Genomic DNA, 7,228 nt, shown 5'->3' with positions numbered 1-7,228 from the left:
AGTATGTAACTCCTCTATCGATGTATGCAGATGTATTCAAAAGCAGTAATCTGTCAAAGTAAAATTTGCAGATGTTCATGAAAGGTATGAAGCCTTCGGCATAGCCGAAGACAGCGCTGCTCTTACTTGTTTTTTTTTTGTTTTGAACAAAAGTACGAGAACGAAATTTAGTTTCGATCATATCTTTAGAACCCGGTCCCTGCCTTATTCTACCAACAAAATGTTTACAAAAAGAAAAATGTATTAGCAAAAATTATATGCGAAATTTTCGCAATTTCCAAAAAATCCGTTTTAGCAGGGTCAGTAACGTTTATGATCTTAATAATGAAAAACAAAATATAACCGTTAAAATTGGCTTTCTATTTATCCGATAAAATTTAAACGTTTTTATTTTTCCGATTAAGTATAATCGTTATTTTTGAATTGTTTGTTTTCCGCTACATTTTTAATCGTGATTTTTGTTTGTTAAATATACCATTTCTACGAAAAGNACAGACGGACGGACAGACAGTCACCGCTTAATCGATTTCTCTTTTCATTCTGATCATTTATGTATACATTTGTCTATATCTATCTCGATTCGTTTTGCCTGTTACAAACAACCGTTATGTGAATAAAGTTATAATACCCTTGTGCACAAGTGCGCTCGGGTATAAAAAGAAGGGTATATTTTTTCGGTACAGAACAATCCTAGGGGTGAGAGCATAATAATTCCGACTTTACTTTTGCACATTCATTTTTGGACCACCCTAATATATATATATAGTTTTATAGTAGTTTAAGTTTCCCCTAATATTTTAATTTTATTGCGAGTTCATCCTCTTCATCATATCTTGAGAGGCCATTTCTATGCCATTTAGAGTTATTGCTGTATGCTTGCAATTCCTCTTGCCAAATATATAAGTAAGTACGTCATAAACGAGCAGAGAAACGGCTAGGTATAAAATCAAAAACCAAAAACAAAAAATCTTCATACACAAATCAGCTACTGGACAAGCATTTGTAGTAGTAAATATGACAGAAAATCGCCCCTATATTTGGCGAAGAACTTCTCTGATTGTGAAAAGTAGCACTGGCGTCATTGACGCGCCAAAATTTTACATCCACAACAGCCACCACCCCCTGGCCCAGACTGAGCGACGCCAACAGGATGTCGAAAAAAAGAGCACAGGAAATACAATAACAAACAAATTTTATATGTATGTATTTGTGTTGTTTCCGCCATAAAAGCTAGCATTAGAAAATGTACATATGCATGTATTTGTTGGTGCACATCCTGCCTGGCTGACTGGCCGTCTGCCTGTCGAACTGGTGGCTGGGTGCCTAGCAACCAACCATGCCAAATGCTGCTCCAACGCAGGGTGATGGCGCTTATGATTGTTTACTACTTTTCCACATTATTGTTTTTGCTGTTCAACTTTTTCTAAGCTCGCTACTCGCATGCCAAAGCACGCTGTATGTCGCTGTTGCAAGCTTGTATGAGTACATTTGTATGTACGTGTGTGAGTGCGGCGGAAAGCACCATATAAAATTTGCAAGGATATCAAAATGGTGGCTCATCTTTCCGCTCGTCTACTTTTGTATCTTTAGCTGACTGTATTATTTTTGCTTGTTTTTATTATTTTTGCACAGTCGCGCCAGTGTCGCCACTTTGGCGCCCCAATACTTTGATGGCCATTTATCCTCTTTTCGGTTAAACGCACACAAACCCATGTGTTTGTATGTATATATATTTTCCTTTGGAGTTGCTTTTCGGCGTGGAAAACACATTGGAAATTATATTGTTGAAGTTACTGGCACTGGCAGCGGCAGTTAAGTATTGAGTTGTGGATGCTGCTGTTAGCTTGAGGCTACTGGCACAGTGTCGTTGCGGCTGTAAGTCGCCACTGTTGTACGGATATGGAAGCGCTTAATTCAGTTGTCAGCTAGAAATGTTGGGAGTTCCAATTTTCATTTCGAGTTCAGTGTCGCGTTGTAAGCATCATTTAGCGGTCGTTTGTTTGTTGAAAAGAAATCAATTTGTTCTATTTTTAAATAATATATAGAAATGGTTACATAAAATGCAGATAAAAAAATTTTGGTGTTATAATATGTAAATTGTGAAGTGTGTGGCGTCGTTGTATTATTTATTAAAATTAGTATAACGAAGTGTTTGTTTTGAAATGAAAATCTAGCAACAAGTTATTTCTTAGCCCATAATGAGATCAAAAAGTTAAAAATACATAAAATGTTTCGCTATCCTCTTTTTATTATACCCAGAGTGGAGTTTTTACATAATCATTTAAAGAAAAAATGCGTTGAGATGCTGTATCAATTCTGGTGAAATGAGAATGTTTCATAAATAAAAAAAAGTTAACTAAATACTTTTACTTATCGTCCTGTGATTGTACCAAACTTATTGTGTTATAGTTAAATATCACATTATCGAATGAAAAGAGCTGAAACTATATTGCGTGTCTGTTTAACTACAGTAGCTTCTCGAATTAAGGGACAAACATAAAAAATCCCCAATAAATTTTATCCTTGATCGGATATTAATCTGGATCGTCTCGGTAACGTAGGCCCTACTTTCGTGGACAACAACTTATGACAGAAGTCGCTTAACAATTTCTTTGGAAATGCAGACCTCTTTTTTTTAATAAAATCGCAAAAAATAAGTAGGGTCATCGTAAAATATGAAGCATTTTAAATATTTTATTTGAAAAAATCTACCAAACGAAAAAATGCGTGCTTATTATCTATTGCGGACTTAAATTAGGTTCCAATTGAAAGATGAAAATAGTATATACCAGGGACCTTAACGGTTATGATCTTGTAAAAATCATAAATAAACCGGTATTCTATTTTACTGATCAATTTTTATTTTTATCGTGTAATAACCGTTACTTTCCCATTTAATATTTTAGATCATAAAAGATTTAAATCGGCTATAAAAACGCTGCCTTCATTACAACGGTTAAAATAATCGAACAAAACAAAAATTGGAAAAAAAACTATTATTTTTGTCGAAAAAATAACAATTCAAATTTAACGAAAAATTTTAATAAAAAAACCATTTTGCAATAATATAGAAATCTTGATACTTAACTGTTATTTTCAATTCATAATATATTCCAAATTCTTACTCCTCTTCGCAAAATAATATTTTCCTCCGATGGAATCATCTGTTATATCTGACCTTCATTTTTCATTGGCCAGAGGCATGTCAACTCAGACATGAAAATGGTTAACTAATTACATACATGCATTTATATTTTTATGTTATTTTTTTAATTCTTGAAAGGACGAATCGTATTATTTTTTCAAATTGTTTATAATCGATTTTTAATTAATCGATTAAAATTTGTATCGTTAAACGATTAATCGATGTAAATTGTAATCACTCAATCGGTACAACTAATTGTTATCTACATATTCTTACTTAGAAATATTTCATTTTCGAACTTTTTTTAAGAAATACATATGCACATAATACATACCGCGCTTTATTTAATCAAATACTCGGACCGCCTCGGAGAGCTAAAATCCCCAAGAAAGATCTCAAAGAAAAATGTTAATTAGAATTATGAGCAAGCTTGTTAAAATGACGGCACTGCTTTTTTTTTTCGTTTTCTTAAGAGGAAAAAAAATAAAATACAAATTCGGTGGTATAATTGCTCAATTTTTTCCATCAACTGATCTTGAGCTGCATTAATCGAGGAGATACTGTACTGTACTAAATTTAAACTTTGGCGTAAACTTCATAGATCCACCAATTAAATGTTTCTCATATGGCACAATTTAGAATTATGACTTTCTAAACTTATTTCTAACTATTTTTTAATTGAAATGCCTTTGCCATTGAACATGTTCGTGCTTATAGAAGGTCCCTTCGTCAAAGTATTTAATTATGAAAAAATTATAATAAAGTAGAATATTATTAATGATAAAAAGAAATATGTAGTCCGTTCATAAGTGTTTGTTATCTTCATCAAAAATACCCCACAGCCTCTACTACTTGCGCATACCCATACTTTCGCGCAACATTTGTGTCTAGACTCTAGCAACATGTTTCGCGCGATAAGGGGAAAACAGTCAGTGTTGCCACACACTTAATTGTTTTTTGTTACCAAAAAATTTACCAAATCTGACTGAAGCGTAGCTAATCTTTTTTAAAGCTTAGAATTATAAGTAGAGAATGCCGTGGTTTAATTTATCAAAAATTTAGTCTTTTTTTAATATTGCGCTGGACAAAATAATTAAGATTTCACAATGTATTGACAAGTTTTGTGTATTTAGGTTTTTATTTTTAATTTTAATTATTAGATAAACTATTAAAATATAGTTAACTCTATGTGAAAAAACGATTAAGTCAAGAATTCAAATTTTGTATCAAATGTTAGGGAAAATTCAACAAAGTTTCAGTGAAATTTTGGTATACAGTTTTATAGCCCATTAAATTTTAATTTAATTCTCTTCAAATATTCCCTTGATTTTTCATGACTTTATTTGCTGATGGTGGGTGTCACGCATTTTCTACCGTACAAAGTATGTATGCTGTGTTCTTTCCAAAATATTAGCCATTTTAGAATTTTTGTAGCATTATGGCTTTTCGTTTTAAATGCAGCACTTTTGCACAATTGTAACCAAACGGCAACGCTGAAAACAATATATATATCGCACACCGTCTTCGAAAGAGTCATAACTCAAAATTTGGCATTTTTGAGATTAAGCGCTAAAAATGTACGCAGAGCTTTTATTTACCTTTTAGCAACAGCTGGAGCAAATTTTTGTTATAATTTGTTAAAAAAAAAAAACCTAAGGTCAAGTCGCCTTCGCCCATATGATTATCATGTGCTAAGAAATTGGTTTTCGCATTTTCTGACAAACGTATTATTTTGAGTTGGGACTCTTTTGAAGACGGTGTGCGATATGATCATAAAAATAACCGCCTAAGTCGAAAAACCTGAATTACAGAAAACAAGTTTTGAATATTTGGATTGTAATCTTAGCCTTACGGGGAAACCAAAATATTTTCGTCTATAACTTTTTAAATAGCCTATCTGGTGGGATAGGGATTTCACATGCGCATAGAATAGTAGTTGCAGAATACGACAGCTTATTGAACTCAATTCTCTCTTAAGTGGACTTAGGCATATTTCTTATGACCACAGATATAAAAACACCAGCTGGCACAACATTTCACGCGCTCTCTACTCCACTCAGCTGTTGTGCGTACACTCACCCACACACCTGTGTTCGGCCAGCACACGCTCTCACATACTCCTTCTCAACATCGTTTCGCCTCTCACAACATGTTTTCCATTAGCAACATTAGCGATCATGTGAGGTTTTGGGAGCGGCTTGTGTTTAGTTTTAAAAGTGAGTTGTAGATGATTTGTACTTGGAAATGTGCGCGGAAGCGTATTGAACAAACGATCGCTAAGAAAATAATAAAAAGTGTAAAATAAATCATACAAAATAACGTGTTCTGCGTTTAAACAAAACAAAAAGCGAAACAACGTGCTAAGAAAAATATTTTTTGTAAGTAACATGAATCGACAGAGATAATCACAATGAGCCTATAGTTGACCTCAGCTGTGTGTCGAGTGTTTGTTCAACTGATTATTAAGAAAATAAAAATGCATACAATGAAAATGAGATTAATAAATAAATATGTAAATAAAACATACATACAAATGTGCATACATAAATGAGTGTTGATGTTTAAGCAGAAAAGCCATCATACAGAATATTATTGGGGTCTAGATGCGCAAATGTTAAATTATGTGAGGCTGATTACGAGAAGTGCTTATAAAAGAGAGATAAACTAATGAAATCTAAAATCAATGGGTGTTTTAAATAATATTGTTAGTTTCTTTTTGTTTGTGTTTTTAACCAATTCTGGCCCCTTTAGTGTTTTTGTTTTAATTTTTAACGCTTTTGCTTTGTTCGCACCTTCGCCAATTTAACGGATATTTTTTTTTTGTACGGGGTTACAATTGCTGATATTTTTTATGCTACTTACGTTGGCATTAATGAAGTTATGGGCCAAGACGGACACTTAGCCACTGAACAAAACAAAAATCAATAAAAAATGAGAAAAGTACGAAAAAAAAGTAAAAATTTGACGTTTATACAAATAGTGGATATAAAACGAATTAAGCATTCTGAAAGTGAAAAATGCCAATTTTGTGTATTAATATACCTACTTATTTGTTGTTGCTTTTAATGGCGTGTGGAGTGACAAAAAATTGCGATTTATTTATTTAAATTTTTATAAATAGGTTTTGAAGCCTTAAAATTAGCAACTGCAGCGCATGAGACACAGCGCCAAAAATAAACAAAAATAAAATAGCTGCTAAAAGTACGTGTGATCACCTTTAAAAAAATGATGCAAATACTGAATAAAAGTCAAAATAAATTTGCCTAAAAAACTTACAAAAGAATTAAAATTAAAAAAGCGAAAATAAATTTTCTACAAAATAAAATAGCGAAGTAAAATAATTGATTTGGAAAAAGTAAAAAGAATTACATTTTTCTTAACAAAATCTACAAAATAATTAAAATTAAAAAGTAGAAAATAACATTTTCTACAAAATAAAGTAACAAAACAAGGAGTTGTTTAGAAAAAAGTCAAAAAATTAAGAAAAATTTTAAAAAACAAATTAAAAAATTTAATATTTCTGGCTTTGCCACAATGTAACTTCAACTTTCTTGCCATTTTAGTAGCCTAAAAATTCTCTACTTACGTATGTACGTAGCAAACTGCGTCTCAAAGTATGTACATATGTATGTAAGTAGCTCAACAAATTTGCCAAACAAATTAATAGCAACAGATGGCAATGACGATAAAAATTATTTTCATAATTAATTCTGTGCAACTTAAAATTACGCATTACACATGAAGTTGCAAAAAAATGCATACAAATCTAAAATTTATGTGGCATGATGTGAAAAAGTTACAGGCTGGCTGAGTCGGCCACCACCCAACAGACAAGGCAGCCTCGCCATCACCACAAGTGCCAACAAGTGTTGCCGGCCGCGATCATTGCTCAGCGACGGCTGCGAAGTGCCAATTGCAAACAAATGCACACATGCAACACCAAGGCAATAACAATTGAGACAAACAAATAAATAAGTAACAACAAATTGACGTTTGATTAATAAGATCAATGAGTTATCAAGAAAAAGAAAAAAAAAATAGAAAACGCGAATATTTTTAATAACATAATTTATGGCTGCTGTG

At 32.4% G+C, this 7,228-nt stretch overlaps 1 protein-coding gene across 1 annotated transcript in view; it reads left to right on the top strand.

Annotated features, from left to right (window-relative positions):
- Window positions 1-5,371: 5,371 nt before the first annotated feature.
- The window catches only part of sick (sickie), a 99,101-nt gene continuing 97,244 nt past the window's right edge, over window positions 5,372-7,228 (top strand). Inside the window, exon 1 of the mRNA XM_017617133.1 lies at window positions 5,372-5,523. The gene's annotated coding sequence lies outside the window, so the exon portion shown is untranslated. The remainder of the gene's footprint in view (window positions 5,524-7,228) is intronic.

Source organism: Rhagoletis zephyria, unplaced genomic scaffold (genome assembly GCF_001687245.7).
Source record: "Rhagoletis zephyria isolate East Lansing unplaced genomic scaffold, Rhagoletis_zephyria_1.1 Rzeph_scaffold_01337, whole genome shotgun sequence".
Lineage (NCBI taxonomy): Eukaryota > Metazoa > Arthropoda > Insecta > Diptera > Tephritidae > Rhagoletis > Rhagoletis zephyria.
The sequence above is the reverse complement of the archived record's forward strand: the minus strand, read 5'-3'. Positions and strand labels throughout refer to the sequence as shown.